Here is a 16,905-nt window from a genome sequence, read left to right on the forward strand (position 1 = left end):
TCACAACCACCATTCTCTTTGAAGGATGTCAGTTGTCTAATTGTTGCTAAATAGCCTGTCAGCTGCTCTCCTACTATGTTATCCAATTTCACAGAATAAATTGAGTAAGTAAGAGTTTAGGTTGGGTAGCTATACACAGCTACTTTGTCATACAAACTAGTTACCATGATGAACTACTCATATATTTTACTCCCATAGTTAAAATGAAGTAAAATAACTCTGACTTGAATATACTGGGTTATTACTAATTGTAAAATACTTTGTAAATATTAAATTCTGATTTGTCACAGTTCCAAAATTAGTATATAAAATTCAAATCAGCTGATGAAATAGAACATCTTGAGAGATGAATAAGTTTAGTGAAATATGTCATAATGAAATACTAATTCAAATTCAATCTTTCCTCTTCCATTTTCCTAAGAAGTGCAATTTACCAAACCCATTAATAAGCTATAACATTGATTTTTCTTCAACTCATTATGTACCCTGCATTTTTAAGTGTTTTTCCCTGTTCATTGTTGAAGAAAATATTCTAAAAATGAACATTGAATTATTTATGTTGCATTTACTTTTTATTCATTCAGTTGTTTAATATTGTAATCGGTGTCTCTGGTTTGATATATATTTAAAGGGCTGTCTCTAGATTTAATTTATGAAATATCCACTTTGGTTAGATAACATAGAAGAGGGAAGAACTCAACTAAGGTTTGTAAAATATGTAAAGACACATAGATTACATTGAAATTTCTGCCTATTAAATGAAGGAAATGAATTATTTTTCTCAATACCATATATACCATGTTAATCAAAATTTAATAACCCTAGAAGTTAAAAGAATTAGAGTCAAGAATAGACTAATACAGTATAAAGTTCATGGCTTTATTATTATTAAATGTGTTTTGATTTATATCTTAAATTTGGTGGATGGGACATATATTTAAGAATGTTCATTAATTTTCTGAAACCAAATTTCCCAATTTGAATAAAATGATTAATATTATACATCTAAAAGTCTTGCTATGAGAACTAATGTGAAGAGTTTATTTATAGTGTCTTGAATGAGGATATAGGAGACATTTAATAAGTGTGAGTTCTAGGAATTTTTTCCTTCATATGAGGATTTATATCATTCCTACCCTATATACTAAAGTAAACATGACTGCATGATGAACATTGCACACACAGAATGACAAGAAGCATCACATTTTATGGTCTTTTTATTTATATTTACATGGATTTGACCAAGATGCTATTCTCTTCTAAATTCTATGTCTTTTGAGGATAAGATTAATTCATTCTATATATTAAATATTAAATTATTCTAAAAGCCATAAATTCCTTATGAGTTTCTACCCTTTGGATTTTTATCATAAAAAATTACAGATAAACTCAAACATCTGTTCAACATCAACTATAAGCCAAGCATATTTGATGCTTTCTCATAGTATTTAGCATAGGCCTAGAGGAAGTAATATTTAAATTGCAACTTTAGGGCTACCTGGGTGGCTCAGTCAGTTAACTGTCCAACTCTTGGTTTTGGCTCAGGTCATGATCTCATGGTCTTGGGATGGAGTTCCACATAGGGCTCCATGCTCAGTTCAGAGTCTGCTTGTCCCTCTCCTCCCTACATGTGCCCCTCCCCCCTCTCTATAAAATAAATACATGAATAAAATATTTTTTAAAATATACTGAAACTTTAAGGGAAAAAGGGAAATTATTCATCTACAAGAGTGTTAAAGGAGTTATATTTTCAGGTTAAAGGAATTAATTTGGAAAGTAAAGAAGAAAAAATAGTTAAAAATATTTTTTATATGTCTTGTTTTATAGCTAGCTATGTAGGCACTATTTATCACAATACACATGTTGTGGGGAACTTAAAGTTAGGCAGAAATAAAATGCAATTTTGTACATGTTAAATACTGAGAGATCTCAGAAAACAGATCTTAGCTAAATTGTGTTTAGTTAATACTAGGAGCCTAAAGGGAGAAAACTAATTGAGTAGAATATTACAGCATAAAATAAGTGCTGAGAAATTTGATATTTAATAGAAAGGTAAGAGAAGAAAAAAAAGAAAAAAGAAAGGTAGGAGAATAAAGTGAAAAACTAAAGTAGACAGAGAAGTAAGTATAACCCAAGAGAAGTTGTGATGCCACAGATATCAAATACCTGTACTGTGATAAGGTTCAAGAAGTGGCTGGTCATCATCACATGGGCTGCAGAGAGCACAACTATCACTGAGTTGAAGTGTCTACTGGATTTTTCAACATAGAAATCACTGCCTTTGACACAATAATTGTGATGGAATGTGCAATGCAGCATCCCTATTGGAGTGAATTTAACAGAGTTCATAATAACAAAGGAGATAGAACCGGAGGGTTTTATGCTGAGTGAAATAAGTCAAACAGAGAAAGACAGATGCTATATAATATCACTTATATTGAGAATCTAAAAAAAGCTTGACTTCCTAGAAACAGAGATTAGAATGGTGGTTCACAGGGGTTGGAGGTAGGAAAAAAGGGATGCTGATCAGAGTACAAACTTCCAGCTGTAAAAGAAGTGACTTCTGGGGACCAAATGTACAGCATGGAAATTGTAGTTAATGATACCCTATTATGTAATAGAAAGTTGCTAAGGGAGAAGATCTGAAATGTACTCACCAAAAAATAGAAATGGTAATTATGTGATGTGATGCAGGTGCTAACATGATAGTGGTAATGATTTTACAACATATAAGTGATATCAAATGTTTGAAGACATATGTCACAGCACATTAAGAGGTAAATCAAAATAACTTTTGTAAGCTGGCATAAAGTGATCATTATTAAGCTTTGAAAAAAAAAAAGAACAATGTGAAATTTAAATTAGCGGTATTGTAGGGGTAGCTACAAAACAGGATGTTGGTGAGAAGTTATAAAAAATAAAAGTAAACACCTAATTCACTTGTAGTAATCTGAGTGTAACTTGCATATGAAGGACATCAAAACCAGTAATTAAGGTGGAGAGTATTTAAAGGAAGCAATAATATGCCAAGTTTTTCATGTTAAATTGAATCCAGGAAACAGATAAGCTTGTAATTTGAGAAACATAAGTTCATACATCCCTAAAAAATCACAATCTTTGACAGAAGTAGACAACAATAATACAAAATACTCTATAAGTAGAAAAGGATTCCAATTAAGATGTCAAGAAGCCCAAGTCAGTATTACACATTCTTCAGAATTACTCAAGTTAGTAACTGAGGAGGAATTATTGAATAGATTTTTTGGGGGCTTAGTGGTGAAGTGAGCACTAATGGATGGTATATACATATAACACCTTGCTGTTCTGTATGAGTTCACAGTTTGTAGGACACCATGATCTACTGGCCACAGAGGGGGAAAAAAATAAAAAAAAGAAGAAAGATAAAAAAGAAAGGAAAGAAAGAAAGAAAACAATTTTGAAGGGATCCCTGGGTGGCTCAGCAATTTAGCGCCTCCTTCGTCCCAGAGTGTGATCCTGGAGACCCGGGATCGAGTCCCACGTCGGGCTCCCTTCATGGAGCCTGCTTCTCCCTCTGCCTGTGTCTCTGCCCCTCTCTCTCTCTCTCTCTCTGTCTCTCATGAATAAATAAAAATATTTAAAAAAAGAAAACAATTTTGATTAAGCAATGAAATTTAAAAATACAGAACAGATAACAAAAAGTATAAAATAATTAAATATATGAGGATTGCAGGTGGTTTTCTTTTATTGTGGACCTCCATAGAGACTTAAAATTGTGTTTTCTTGTTTATTCACTGAGATTATTATAGTTTTTAGTTTTATTTTCTTAGAAAAGAATAGAGAAAGAGGGAGGGACAAAGGATGAGAGAGAGAGAGAGAGAATGTTAAGCAGGCTCCATGCCCAGGGTGAAGCCAGATATGGGGCTCCATCCTACAATCCTAAGACCATGATCTGAACTGAAATCAAGAGTCGGACACTTAACCAGCTGAGCCACCCAGGCACCCCACACCAAGATTATTATTATTATTTTTTAAATTTTTATTTATTTATGATAGTCACACAGAGAGAGGCAGAGACATAGGCAGAGGGAGAAGCAGGCTCCATGCATCGGGAGCCCGACGTGGGATTCGATCCCGGGTCTCCAGGATCGTGCCCTGGGCCAAAGGCAGGCGCTAAACCGCTGCGCCACCCAGGGATCCCCCGAGATTATTTTTATAAATACATGTGATTATTACAAATAACAACACTAGCAAAATTATAAAACTAAACTATAAAACTCAGAAGTCCACCAGGCAACAGAGGACCAAAATCCAGGTTAAAACAAAACAAAACAAAACAAAACAAAACAACAAAATAAAAACAAAACAAAAGCTAACCTTATTTTTATTTGCTAATGTCTAGTGATTGGAGACTGACTGGATTTGAATGTCCTATGTAGCAGGATGTACCCTCCTCTAAATACACTGAATTCCCTTGGATCTCAACAAGGTGCTAAGTAGCATACAAAAAAGTTATCCTATATGTCTCTATTTCTATCTCTATCATCTATCATCTATCCACCTGTCATCTATAGAGGAAAATGGTTTCTTCATTTAAAAGTAATTATAAGATACATATTGTAATAGTGTTTTTATCCTTCAAGATAGGTGACTTTTGTAACCATTAAAAATATTAACTAATGAATAAATGATGCAGCTCTCATAAGACTAACTTCTGAAAATGCACACTTAGAATTTTGGTTCAAAGAAATGTCATTTTATCAGTGAAGATTTCCTCCTTCCATCTTATCTCACCTGTGCTTCCTTTCTTTCTTCTTTTTTCTTTTTTTTTTAATATAAACTCCAAAACTAGTATAATAATCTATATAACAAACGCAATAATGTAAAGTCCACTTAATTACTAAAGGCACAATTCTTTCTACAGCCCCATCAACATAAATTCCTCATGGTGCATGTTCGTGGAAAATTTACCCTCTATAGTTAGTTAATCTCTAATAGATGTTCTGTTTGGCTCTCAAAATGAGGGTTTTTTTGAATTTTGAATAAATGGTAGAAATTTTGAATAAATGGTAGATACTGAGGGCCATTGGACTGAACATTTGCTTATGGAGAAACAAATAAAAAACACATCATTTACATTTAAAATAATCTAATAGACAAGAAATAAGGAGTCAGAGAGAAAATCTCCTGGAAATTTCCAGGTGCCATTTCTCCTCCTCTATGATTGATGTGCATATTTTGTGTTTCTGAGCATATTAATTTGTTTATTTTTTTTCTTTCTGATTCTTCTCAGAATTGTATCAGTGAATATCTTTACATTTTCAGTAAAAGCGAGCATAAGCCTTCTATTTTCTTAGTCAAAATAGTTGGAGGCATTCTTTACTTTTCCGTGGCTCATTTCCCACATGCTGATCTAGAAGCAAGTCCCATCAATTCATCTGCTGAGTATATCCTGACTCTGGCTGGTCTGTACTATGCTCAGTCTTCTGCACCTGGTCCAGGGCACCTTTATCTCTTAAATCATTTACCACTAAAACCTCAAATCAAAATAGCCTTGGAGGCACCTGGCTGGCTCAGTCAGTGGACATGCAACTCTTGATCTCCAGGGTTGTGAGTTCAAACCCCATGTTAGGTGTAAAGATTATTGAAAAATAAAATCTTAAAAACAAACAACCCCAAAATGGTCTTGACATTCTCTTCAGTTTCATTAAACTTCAGACAGGCTTCCTCCTGACTACAGACCCCTTAACTCCCTTTTCTCAGAGTATTTCCTTGAGAAAAACAAACAAACAAACAAACAAAAACCTTTCATGTGTATGTTCTTTGTCTGAAAGAATTGCCTCTTGCCTTTCTACAACCTCTCTACAGCACAGGAATGTCTTTCTCAACCTGATAACCACTACTCATTTCTCTGAAATAAATGAAATAAAATCATCTAACCCTGATCTCTCAGTTTCTGTGCTAGAGTATGACCCTCACTTCCATGGTCACCAGATAGCAAACAGAAGTGGCCTAATCACAATGACCAACCTTCCTTTTAACTCCTGCAATCGCATTCCTACGAACTCAACGCACAGCTTGAAACTTTCCTGTCTTTTGTCTCAGTGCAGTTGAGTTCTATCTCTCTCCTATTGCAGTGGCATTGGTCCCTGTTGGAACAGTCTTGAATAGTTCACCTTGCCTATTTAACACATTCAGTGCAATTTTCAAATCAATCAATCAATCAAAACCCATATATAATGACCTTACTCCACTTACTGGCACTTCGTTTCCTTATCATCTTGATTTATTTTTCTCGGCAGCGCTTATCAGCATATGACACATCATGTATGTATGTTTAGTGCAGCGTCTACTCCCAGCAAGAACATATAACAGCCTCTTTTTGTGTACTGTTATTTTCACAGTTCCCTGAAGAGTATCTAGAACACAGTAAAGACTCAATAAAAATGAATGAAAATGTTATTTTTTCTATTTTTAATTTTTTTTGAGTAAAAGTGTTATTAAATCGCCTATTTTACTTCACCTTACTCTGAAATTTCAAGGAAAGGACTTTTATGACTTGTTGCTCCATGCATTGCCTCATGAAGGATATTCCATGTTTTCTTCTGTTTCCCTTTTTTTACTATGGATCGGAACTGATACATCTAGCAAAGAGAGTGAACCAACAAAGGGAATGATTTCTGTGTTGAGGCTTTGAGAATAATATATAAAACATGTCAGCAAATATAAAAATAGAACATATATTGGTTTTTAAGAGTTTAAACTATGCATTCCAGAAAAAAAGCAAAAATAATTTTGTAATCATAAATTTATTAAAATTTCTCCATGTTATCTTTATTAAAATTTATTTAAAATTAAAATAATAATTTTCTCCACGTTGTATTACCCACATTTAAAAAAAAATCCACATATGAAACATGCTAAGAAATTAAAGCTTGGTACAACTTGTTTGCTTTAATTTTATGGATATGTTGATTGCAGCACTTGATTGTGTTTCCCTCTTTAATTTGGCCACCAGAAAACAAGAACAAACAATTAGCCAATCTCTAGCAAAGGAGACAAATTTCTCTGAAATAAGTTTATTCTGGCTTTTTATAAAATACTTTCAATCTCATTTCTCTTTGAAAATGGGTCAGTTCATACATAAATAAACATAAAGTGCTATTTTTTCTGTATAAAACTTACTTGTTCTCAAAATTATTAAAAATACATTTAATTAGTTATCTCTATGTAATATTTTTTGTGATTTTAAATGGAGAGTAGGAAGTTTTACGTATCTTTTTCAGTGTGGTATTTTGCTGTGCTTTTCAAACTAGGGAATGCAGCATTGTGCTGGTAGTATATCAAACCAAAGATGAAAAAAAATCCATCTGTTCAGAAAGAGAATGTTAATATATTATCTGTAAAAGAAAACTAAGGGAAAAAAATAAAGAAAATGAAGTAATTCAGCTGGAAATCTGATTAAAAGAAGCATAATTTTTTTTGGTGGGAATAAAATTGGAAAGTTGCAAAAATTGTTAGTCTAAAACATAATAAAAGAAAATTCAGTCCCTCAGATAGGCTTATCTTTTCCTCTCTGTATAGCATGCCTTGTAGAATTGTTTTTTTACCACGGCCGGGTATACACTGTCATAGAGAACATCCTCATCGCCTACATTCTTTATTCTCTCCAGCTAACCAGAAAAATATAGCAGAGTCTACTCCCTACCGCATTAGGGAGCTTTTCAGCAATTATGATTAAGGATGTAGAGGTAATTAACTTACAAATTTTGTGATAGTCATGGCAGTTCAATATGAAAATATTGGGTTTCCAATAATGAAGAATCTGAGAAAATTTAGCTTTGGCATTCCTGAGAAAGTATATGAGTTCTATTTTCATTTATCTCCAAAAAAGCCTATCAATATCCTAAAGTCTAATCAATGGCTTCCTGCCAATGAATGCCTGAAAATAAAACGACTATGGAAACAGAAATAGGAACTTTTTAAAGAAATCCCCCAAATACAGAGAAGAGTGATAATTCGCCCCCCATACCCCCCAAGGAAGGATGACTGAAATTTATCTAAGCTCTGGAACTTGAAAATTATCTTCAGAATCATTAAAAGTGTAGTCGTTGACTTCATCAACTGGTCAAGATCAGTAATGCATAGGAATTGAGGAATCATTTTGATCTTTTTGTAAATACCACAAAACAAAATATTTTATTGTAAATTTTCCAAACAGATCGTAGATGCGGCATCACAGTTAGCCTTTCATACAGAGGTGTTTATTAGGGCATAAGAATATTCCATCTTTACGAATGTGACTAAATGTGTTTTTATGTCACAGTGCTGAGAAAGTAATTTTTCAAGACAATGATTTTGTCATATTTTATGTTTTGTCCAGTCCAGCTTTGTTCAGTTCTATCCCACTCTGTTCTAAATTTTAAGTTACAATCTGATCATTGCAAATACTGCAATGTTGTGTTATTCAGGAGTTTTACTGAACTACAGAATTCTATTCCTCTTTCATGAATAAGTAACACAGAGTTATCCTGTAAAAATCACTACTTAGTAGAGTTTCTCATCTACTATATGTACCACAGCTTGAATTGCTTGTATGTTAAAGCTTACAAGAGTTTTACCCCATTTGATGTAGTGCATATCATGCTAGGAAGACAGTACTGACTTTGTCAATTGATTCTAACATGTCTGATAACAGGCGCTAGTTACATTATGCATTATCGAGTTTGTAGAAAAGTTTCTACAGTTGGCAGTAATAGCAATAAGTTAAATGGAAGAAACATAAGGGTACCTGAATTCAAAGAGTCTCGAAAACATTTGTTGCCAGGATTCTAAAATTTTTGTGTCTCTCTGGAATTCTAAAATATTTGGGAAGACGTAGACTCAAGAAAAACAAATGAAATTTTTAGGTGCGGTCTTTAACATTAGTTTGCATTATTTCCTATTTTATTCATAGCATTACCTTGTGCATAATGCATTGGGAACTTGTTATGGAAATGGAGTGTTTTCAGCATTTTACAGCTAGTTGATTTCCAACCTTTCTGGCCCACCCATGTTTCAACTGAAATATGCAATCTCTCTGAATTCGAATATAAAAATTCTAATACAAAAAGATGGAATATTAAAAACAAAAAATGCCACAAAATAATAGAATATGACCACTCTGTACTAATTTCCTAGGTATCTGCCTGCATTGGTTCTATGCTACAGTCAGAACAGAAAACTCTGGAGTCCTACCATTGTCTTTCCCTTGTAGGGGGGGGTAAGAGACTTATGTGGGATATGGTGTTAAGAATCTCCATGGATCATCACTACATTTTCCAGGCCCCAATTAATATGCTCCAAGAGTAATGTTAACCTGGTTGCATCATCTAAATCCATTTAAAGAATGTTGTGAAATATCATTCAATATAGAAAATGAGTTAAGTTTTTAAAAGGCCTAAAACACCTAAATGGGGTATAGTATTAGGAATTAGGGTTTATAACCCTAGTTCCTCAGGAGCTTTATCTTATTTTATAGACTCCATGATACTTATTCTAGGTCTCTTCTGGCTATTCCAACAGACAGTTCCACTTAGTGGCCATGGAAAGACAATGATTCCCTTTGACTACATGAAGCAAGTCTCTCTAGGTACCATTTTAGGAAAGAATATTTTTTATCACATGTTAAAGTCCCAGGCACAGAACAAGCTCTGTCTACTTCTGTGTCTACCTTAGACAATTGTCACCTCTGGGTTTGCCATGGAGCAAAGTCCATAATAACGGCAACTTCTCCGAATTCCATAGCCCCTTGCACAAACAGCTTAGCCTCTAAGTCAAAGCTAGCTCTTTCTCTATTTTGCTTCTGTGGTGCTCTGGGGTCCCCTCTATCATGGCACTTACAACTGAAATATTCTGTACTAATCTACTCTGATTTCCAAGGGGGAACAAGGGGGTGTTTTGTTTTCATTTCGTTTAAACTGAAGTTAAAAAATGACAACTTTTCTAATAAGGTTGGAAAATATACTCCACATATTTAAGTGTAAAACTGAGTAAATTTTCATTTGATTGTTGAAGAAATAATAGACTCCTACTTTCATCAAATTAAATTTTCAATTCAATAATAAACTTTCTTAGTTTATAATTAGAACATTATTGTTTTACTGAAATTAAAATTCATTATAATCAAGAAGGATATTTAGGTCCTTAGCCCTCTAAGAACTTTGACAACAGGTCCCAGGAGCTCTATAGAAAAAGGCATAATTGAATTAGTTTATGATAAGTAGAACTTTTGTTCAGAGCCACACCATGAACTACAAGAACAGAAAGAGAAAAAGAGGAAAAGAGGAAAAATAGAAGGTAGGGCAGAAAAAAAGGACAGAATAGGAGGAAGGGAGGGAGGGAAGAAGGGAGGAAAGGAAGGGAGGGTTGGAGGAAAGGTGAAAGGGAAGAAGGAAAAGAAGGAATACAAAATTTGAAGGCAAGAAAAACTGTATGAAATTCAGGAAATGTAAGTGAAGAGCAGGTGCACCATATCCCCTAGATGAGACTTTCAGGAATAAAGGTCTTTTTTTTTTTTTTTCCTCTCCCCTCCTTCATTCTATCATCAGTGTCATGCCCATAACAATAAGCAGTTGGACAAATTGATAAATTTATCATTTTGACATGCAATTTTCTAGATCCCTTTTGCAAAGCCATGCTTAAGTTGTGAAGATATTTCAGTAGGAGAATAAATTGATTATGATGTTTTACAGATATTTATGTTGAATTATGTTTTCCCTCTTTTTAAATCTGGAGTCCTAAATTTTCTATGGGGTTTGTATACATTTTACACGATATTGATCCTTGCTATTAAAATAAGTGCAGACCATAGAAGATGATACCCTTAGATTACTAAGTTAAATCGAGAAACTGCTATCCATCTTTGTGAGTGTGCTAGCTATCTTCACAAAATATTAAAGCAGATCAAGTAAATTATGTTTTAGATTCTTTGTACTTTACTTATCTGGCATCACTTCAAAGTTACAGAGATGTACAAAGAATACAAGAAAGTCCTTACATCCTTTACCTGGACCGACAATTATTTGTTGTGTCAGTGTGGCTTTATGTGGAGACGGAACCTCTTAGGAAAAAATTAAGATTAAATAATGCCATGAGGATGCAGCCTTGATATAACAGGATTAGTGTCTTTTTTTTTTTTTTTTAGGATTAGTGTCTTTATCAAAAGAGACAAAAAAGAGAAAGCTTCTGCTCCCTCTCTCTCTCTCTCTCTCTCATCCCCCCCACCCGTGCATGTACAAAGAAGTCCCGTGAGCCCACATTGAGACGGTGGTCACCTGCCAGCCAACTAGGGATACTGTAGAACAAATTGACATGCTGGCCCCTGGTTCTTGGATTTTCCAGCCTCCAGAACTATGAGAAATAAATTTCTGTTATTTAAACCTACCAGTCTGTAGAATTTCATTACAGAAGCCCAAGCAGATGAGGAGAGGAATAGGTAATATCACCAGTTTTGATACTAAAACAAAATTTTGGGTGAGGATCTGTCCTATCTTCATGGAGTGATGAAAACAAGTGAAGAGGTGAGCAGCTTATCTAGGTGATGATCACCACCACCAAGGGGCTTGCTTTGCTTTTCTCTTTTTTCTTTTCTTTTCTTTTCTTTTCTTTTCTTTTCTTTTCTTTTCTTTTCTTTTCTTTTCTTTTCTTTTCTTTTCTTCTTTTCTTTTCTTTTCTTTTCTTTTCTTTCTTTCTTTCTTTTCTTTCTCTTTTCTTTTCTCTCTTCTCTCTTCTCTTCTCTTCTCTTCTCTTCTCTCTTTTCTTTTCTTTTCTTTCTTTTCTTTTCTTTTCTTTTCTTTTCTTTTCTTTTCTTTTCTTTTTTTTTCTTTTCTTTTCTTTTCTTTTTTCTCAATTCTTTTTTCTTCTCTTCTCCTCTCCTCTCCTCTCCTCTCTTCTCCTCTCCTCTCCGCTCCTCTCCTCTCCTCTCCTTTCCTCTTCTCTTCTTTTCTTTTAGCTTGCTAACGGACTCTGCAGCCTGAAGGGCAACACGTACTTTGTACTTTGCGATGCTGCCTGCTGACAAGTTTTCTCTTTGAGCTGCACTGCTGCCTGCTGGAGAGTTTGTGATTCGAGCTGTGCTTAATGTGCTGAGTCTCACCAAGCCTCTGTTAAAAACTTAACTGACCTAACTCCAAAGCTTCTAGAATTGGCATTTAGGAACAGGAGTATGGTACTGTAGCCATCTTGGATGTGCCTCTAGTTGTGGGTCTTGCCCTGGTCCTATATGTGTGTCTCATATTGAACTGTGTGTCTTGATTCCAGCATAGGCTGTGACTGGTGTTAGGTTCAAGGGAACAATTCTTAGCCTGCAAACACTGGGTGTTAACTCAACCAGGGACTTAACCTCATTCTATAGAGCGCTCAAGGCTAGGACTGATAACCTTTGAGATTATATATAGATTTCTCGATTTATATATCACTATTACCAAGGAAATCTAGTCATCATATGGCATTTTGGGATTCACATCCTTTAAAGCAAATGTCTCCTTAAAACTCTATGAAATGCTTTGATGCTCCTAATGTACAGAATTAAGGAAAAAATGCCTATGACACCCTCATGACACTGCAAAGAGATTGGAGATTAATTCAAATTTGATTTAAGTCCAGGGTCTTTATTTTTTTTATTATTTTTTTTTTGTTGTTAGTTCAGGGTCCTTAAATCCAATAAACAACTATTGCCAGGAAGGAGATCCCTAACTGTGACACAGTGATTTGAATCTCTTTGGAGGAAGGAATTTAGCACAGTTGAGTTGAGTGGAATCATCCCCTGATGATATGATGATGATCATACCCAGTGACCACACACACACACACACACATACACATACACAACCAATCGAGAGAGAGAGAGAGAGAGAGAGAGAGAGAGAGATCTGGGTATACAATGAAAGAAAAAAAAAGCCTCTGTAAAAAAGGCCAACAATTTGATCCAAATGGAAATCTAAAAATATACTAAAGTCATTTACACAACAAAAAGATAAATGGGGACTAATTCACTTTTGCATCTCAAAACATAGGTTCTGAATTTACTGTATCATATGCTGAAATGCACTATTTGGCAGTCCTTCATTGCTTTAATGGACACTGAAGGGGATCCCTGGGTGGCGCAGCGGTTTAGCGCCTGCCTTTGGCCCAGGGCGCCATCCTGGAGACCAGGGATGGAGTCCCACGTAGGGCTCCCGGTGCATGGAGCCTGCTTCTCCCTCTGCCTATGTCTCTGTCTCTGTGTGTGTGTGTGTGTGTGTGACTATCATAAATAAAATTTTTTAAAAAAGGTAAAGAAAAACTTAAAAAAAAAAAAAAAAAGGACACTGGATCTCGCATTACATTCTGACCTGGAATTCTCACTTCCCTTAAACACGGTATCCCCTATACTCTTAGGGAAGTTCCCATGCATAAAATAGAGAACACATAGGAACGCCTCACATTAACCATCTGAACTTTGCTTTGCTTAAATTCTCTATATTAATGGAACTCATTGCCATAATAATGAGCATTGACTCTCTGACTCAATGAGTAATTAAAATAAAATTAGGCCTTTGGCATTTAACATCGGATCTGTAAAATGAGATTCCATAACTTTCCTTCCTTGTTAAAATAGTTAGTATGACCTGTTGAAGACAGAATAATGGTGCCCTAAAGATGTCATGTCTTAATCCCAGACCTTGTGAATCTATTATGTTATATGGCTACAGAATTAAGGTAGCAGATGAAATTAGGTCTGACATATAGATAGGGAGATTAGTCTGGATTATCTGTGTCTGTCAATATAATCACAAGTGTCCTTAAATGAGGTATAGTGTTTGAAGGGGAGGTCAGATCAATGTAGTGTGAGAACTTGACCCACATTTGCTGCCTTTGAATGGAGACTGATCCATATCCTAAGAGGGCCATGACCTAAGGAATGTAGGAAACCTATGGGATCTAGGAAAAGCAAGGAAAAAGTCTTTTCCTGAGAGTCTCCAGAAAAGATTATAATCTTCTCAGCACCTTAGTTTTAGTCTAGTGACAACCATTTTGGATTTCTGAACTATCAAATTATAAGATACATTTGTACTGTGTTAATACACTAAATTTGTGGCCATTTGTCACAGCAGCCAAAGAATACTAATACAGGGCTCAAAATAAATCAAAACGCAACTGTCAAGAACTCAAATAAGGCCTATTTAGAAAAGGGATGGTTATACCCACTGCTTTTCCGTATAATAGCCCTTTATTGCCCTTCTCTTAGGTCTGGGAAGAATGAATGGAACCTTATAGTGGAATATGGTGACTTTAGTTCTATACCCCTATCCAACAGTTTTCTCACATCCACTATTATTGGAAGTAATGATTCCATTTGATCATTGACTAGTAATCACTTTGCTATAATAGATTTGGCTAATATGTTGTTTCTATGTTTGTTTTAGTGATTTTCTTTTTCTGAGATTTGCCTTTACTAAACTCCCCATGAGGACTCTCAATGGCAAAACAACAGTTATGCCACTGCTTTCAGCTTTTGCAGGCAAGATCTTAACCTCATCCAACATTCTCCAGGAAAACAGGTATGGCATTACATCCATGTCTTCCGACTCTACATAGAGTCATTTGACACACTAATTAAATACATATAAATATTCACAAATGATCTCATAGAAAGGGAGATGGGGTATTGTTTCATCCAAAATATAAGATCTCATGATCTCACCTAAATTTCTGGGCATCATTTGATCAGTCAAAAACCATTCCATCTTTGAAAATATCAAGAAACAGTTATTGACCCTTTCAGCATCCACGATATTAAAGTAAACCCAATATTTTCTGGGAAGTTTTGGATTCTAGAGGCAACACAATCCTCATCTACAAATTTTACTTAATTTCATTTATTCTGTTACTCACAAACCAGCCCACTATAGAGCTCCCTACAACAAAAAACTCTAGAATCTTTCCAAATTATAATACAGTAGGCACTCAATTGCAAAATATAAGTACTTCCATTAGTGACCCCAGAGACTCTTTCACTACAGAGTTGTGTTCAACTCCTTTCAATTTTACTAGAGGCCCTGGATCACCTATAATGACTCTAAGTTATCCATGGTTCTGATGCTATAAAGATACAAAAGAGTTAACACAACTGACCAATTCCAGGAAGAGTAGGAGTTGATACCAGATACTTAAAAGATTTTTATAGACTAAGGCAATTAGAAATGATTTGTCCATCTGGTCTGGACAATGGCAGCAGCACACTATTCCTTATCCATATTTGCTCCTTATGAGGTGAAGAGCTGTAGGGATTCCTTGCCTCATGGATACCCATATATACTAAAACCCTCATACATATATTAATACCCAAGTACAAGATGTCAGCAGGACACTTCTTACATCCTTTGAAGTTTAGGCATTGTCTGGCCTTCCTACTATACCAAATGTGATAGGAATTTGAAATAAAGAAATTCCCCTTAAATTCCCATGTTATCCCTCCAGTAACTCTACCAAGTTGGCAGATTCCAGGAATTTCCCATGTTCTGAAATTCAAGGCATGGTTGCAATGTGGTAGTTTCCTAGCAGCAATAATTTTAATGAAAAGTCGACAATCAGGTTTGAGTGATTGCGAACTGATCACCTTTCTGATAGTGTGCATTAAGAGCCAGCAGGCATTTTACCAGAAAAGTAGTCATTCTAATTTCCTGCTTTCATTTTGGAAACCATACTTTACAGAATAAGACTCTTCTTTAGTGATGGAACATGATAAAATAGCCTACAGCTAATAGGTCTATATACAAAACATGTTTGCTATCTCTCAAAGAATTTTAAGCAATGAGTTCTATTAAAGTATTGTGGTATCATTACGGGATTGACTTTTCCTGTATGACCTTTCAATACAACTTAGAATAACAAAGCAGTCTGCAATTTGTGTGTTTTTTTTAACTTAGTTTTCTCTTTTATGAATATGCAACATGGTGTATGTAATAAAACAAAAATATTAATACAATCCTGATTTATTATTAAGTCCATATTAAATCACTCTTAATTTCTTTAATCTAACTTGATTTAACTTCCAGAGTTTCATGCTTTTATCATTGCAATCAAAGTATGCCTAAGATGTACTAGTCTATTTTTCTTTCAATTTAACATTATGATATAAAATGTTTCTCACTTACTAGTTTTCAAAGTTGCCATATGTATGACCGGGTTATCAACATTTTCCTATAATTACATGACTCATAGAAATGACAGATGTGATGTATGACCCTCATCACAAGGGTTCATTATATCTGCAATATTTTAGGGTAGGAGATGAGGTGTAGAAGTGAAAGATGGCATAAAACTTGGTGAAAATAGCATCGCGTTTTATTTTAATACACTGTTTCATAATGAGGTACTGTTCTAACTACTTCTCTGCCAATGAGGGTGAGAATGTACCAAAATGTCCTCACTTCCAAAATGTTACTATTTTAAATTCCTCTGTTTAAAAGGATAAAAGCTACATGCTTTAATGCATATTTTAAATTTGGTGTTTAATTTAGAAATAAATTCCTAGGTGTTAAAAGTGCTGGTTCAAAAAAAGCAAGTTTTGTTTGCCCTTTTTTCTTTATATTTGAGCTATAATGTTGTCTACAAGTACTATATCAACCACAGTTCCTTTGCTCTAGTTTTCTAATGCCTGAATCAACATTAGGTAGCTATCTGGAGGGACAGATATTAGCATTTATTTCATTTTTTTTAACTTAGTAGGGAAACCTGGCATCTTGTTGGAGTTTGTATTTCTTTCATCACTATTGCTTTGAGAAAAGCACATGACTTAGGCCTCAACCAAACAGCATACTGCACCTGAGATTTAGAGGTTGGTTAAGAGACCAGAATAAACTAGATCTATTAGCACATATGCCAGTATAATTATCTAGAAAT

General features: G+C 34.7%; 1 long non-coding RNA gene across 1 annotated transcript in view; it reads left to right on the forward strand.

The window, feature by feature from the left end:
* Positions 1-14,430: 14,430 nt before the first annotated feature.
* The window catches only part of LOC118351319 (uncharacterized), a 31,395-nt gene continuing 28,920 nt past the window's right edge, over positions 14,431-16,905 (forward strand). Inside the window, exon 1 of the long non-coding RNA XR_004806559.2 lies at positions 14,431-14,561. This is a non-coding gene — a long non-coding RNA (uncharacterized LOC118351319). The remainder of the gene's footprint in view (positions 14,562-16,905) is intronic.

The sequence above is a fragment of the Canis lupus genome, chromosome 18 (genome assembly GCF_003254725.2).
Source record: "Canis lupus dingo isolate Sandy chromosome 18, ASM325472v2, whole genome shotgun sequence".
In the NCBI taxonomy this organism is placed as follows: Eukaryota; Metazoa; Chordata; class Mammalia; order Carnivora; family Canidae; genus Canis; species Canis lupus.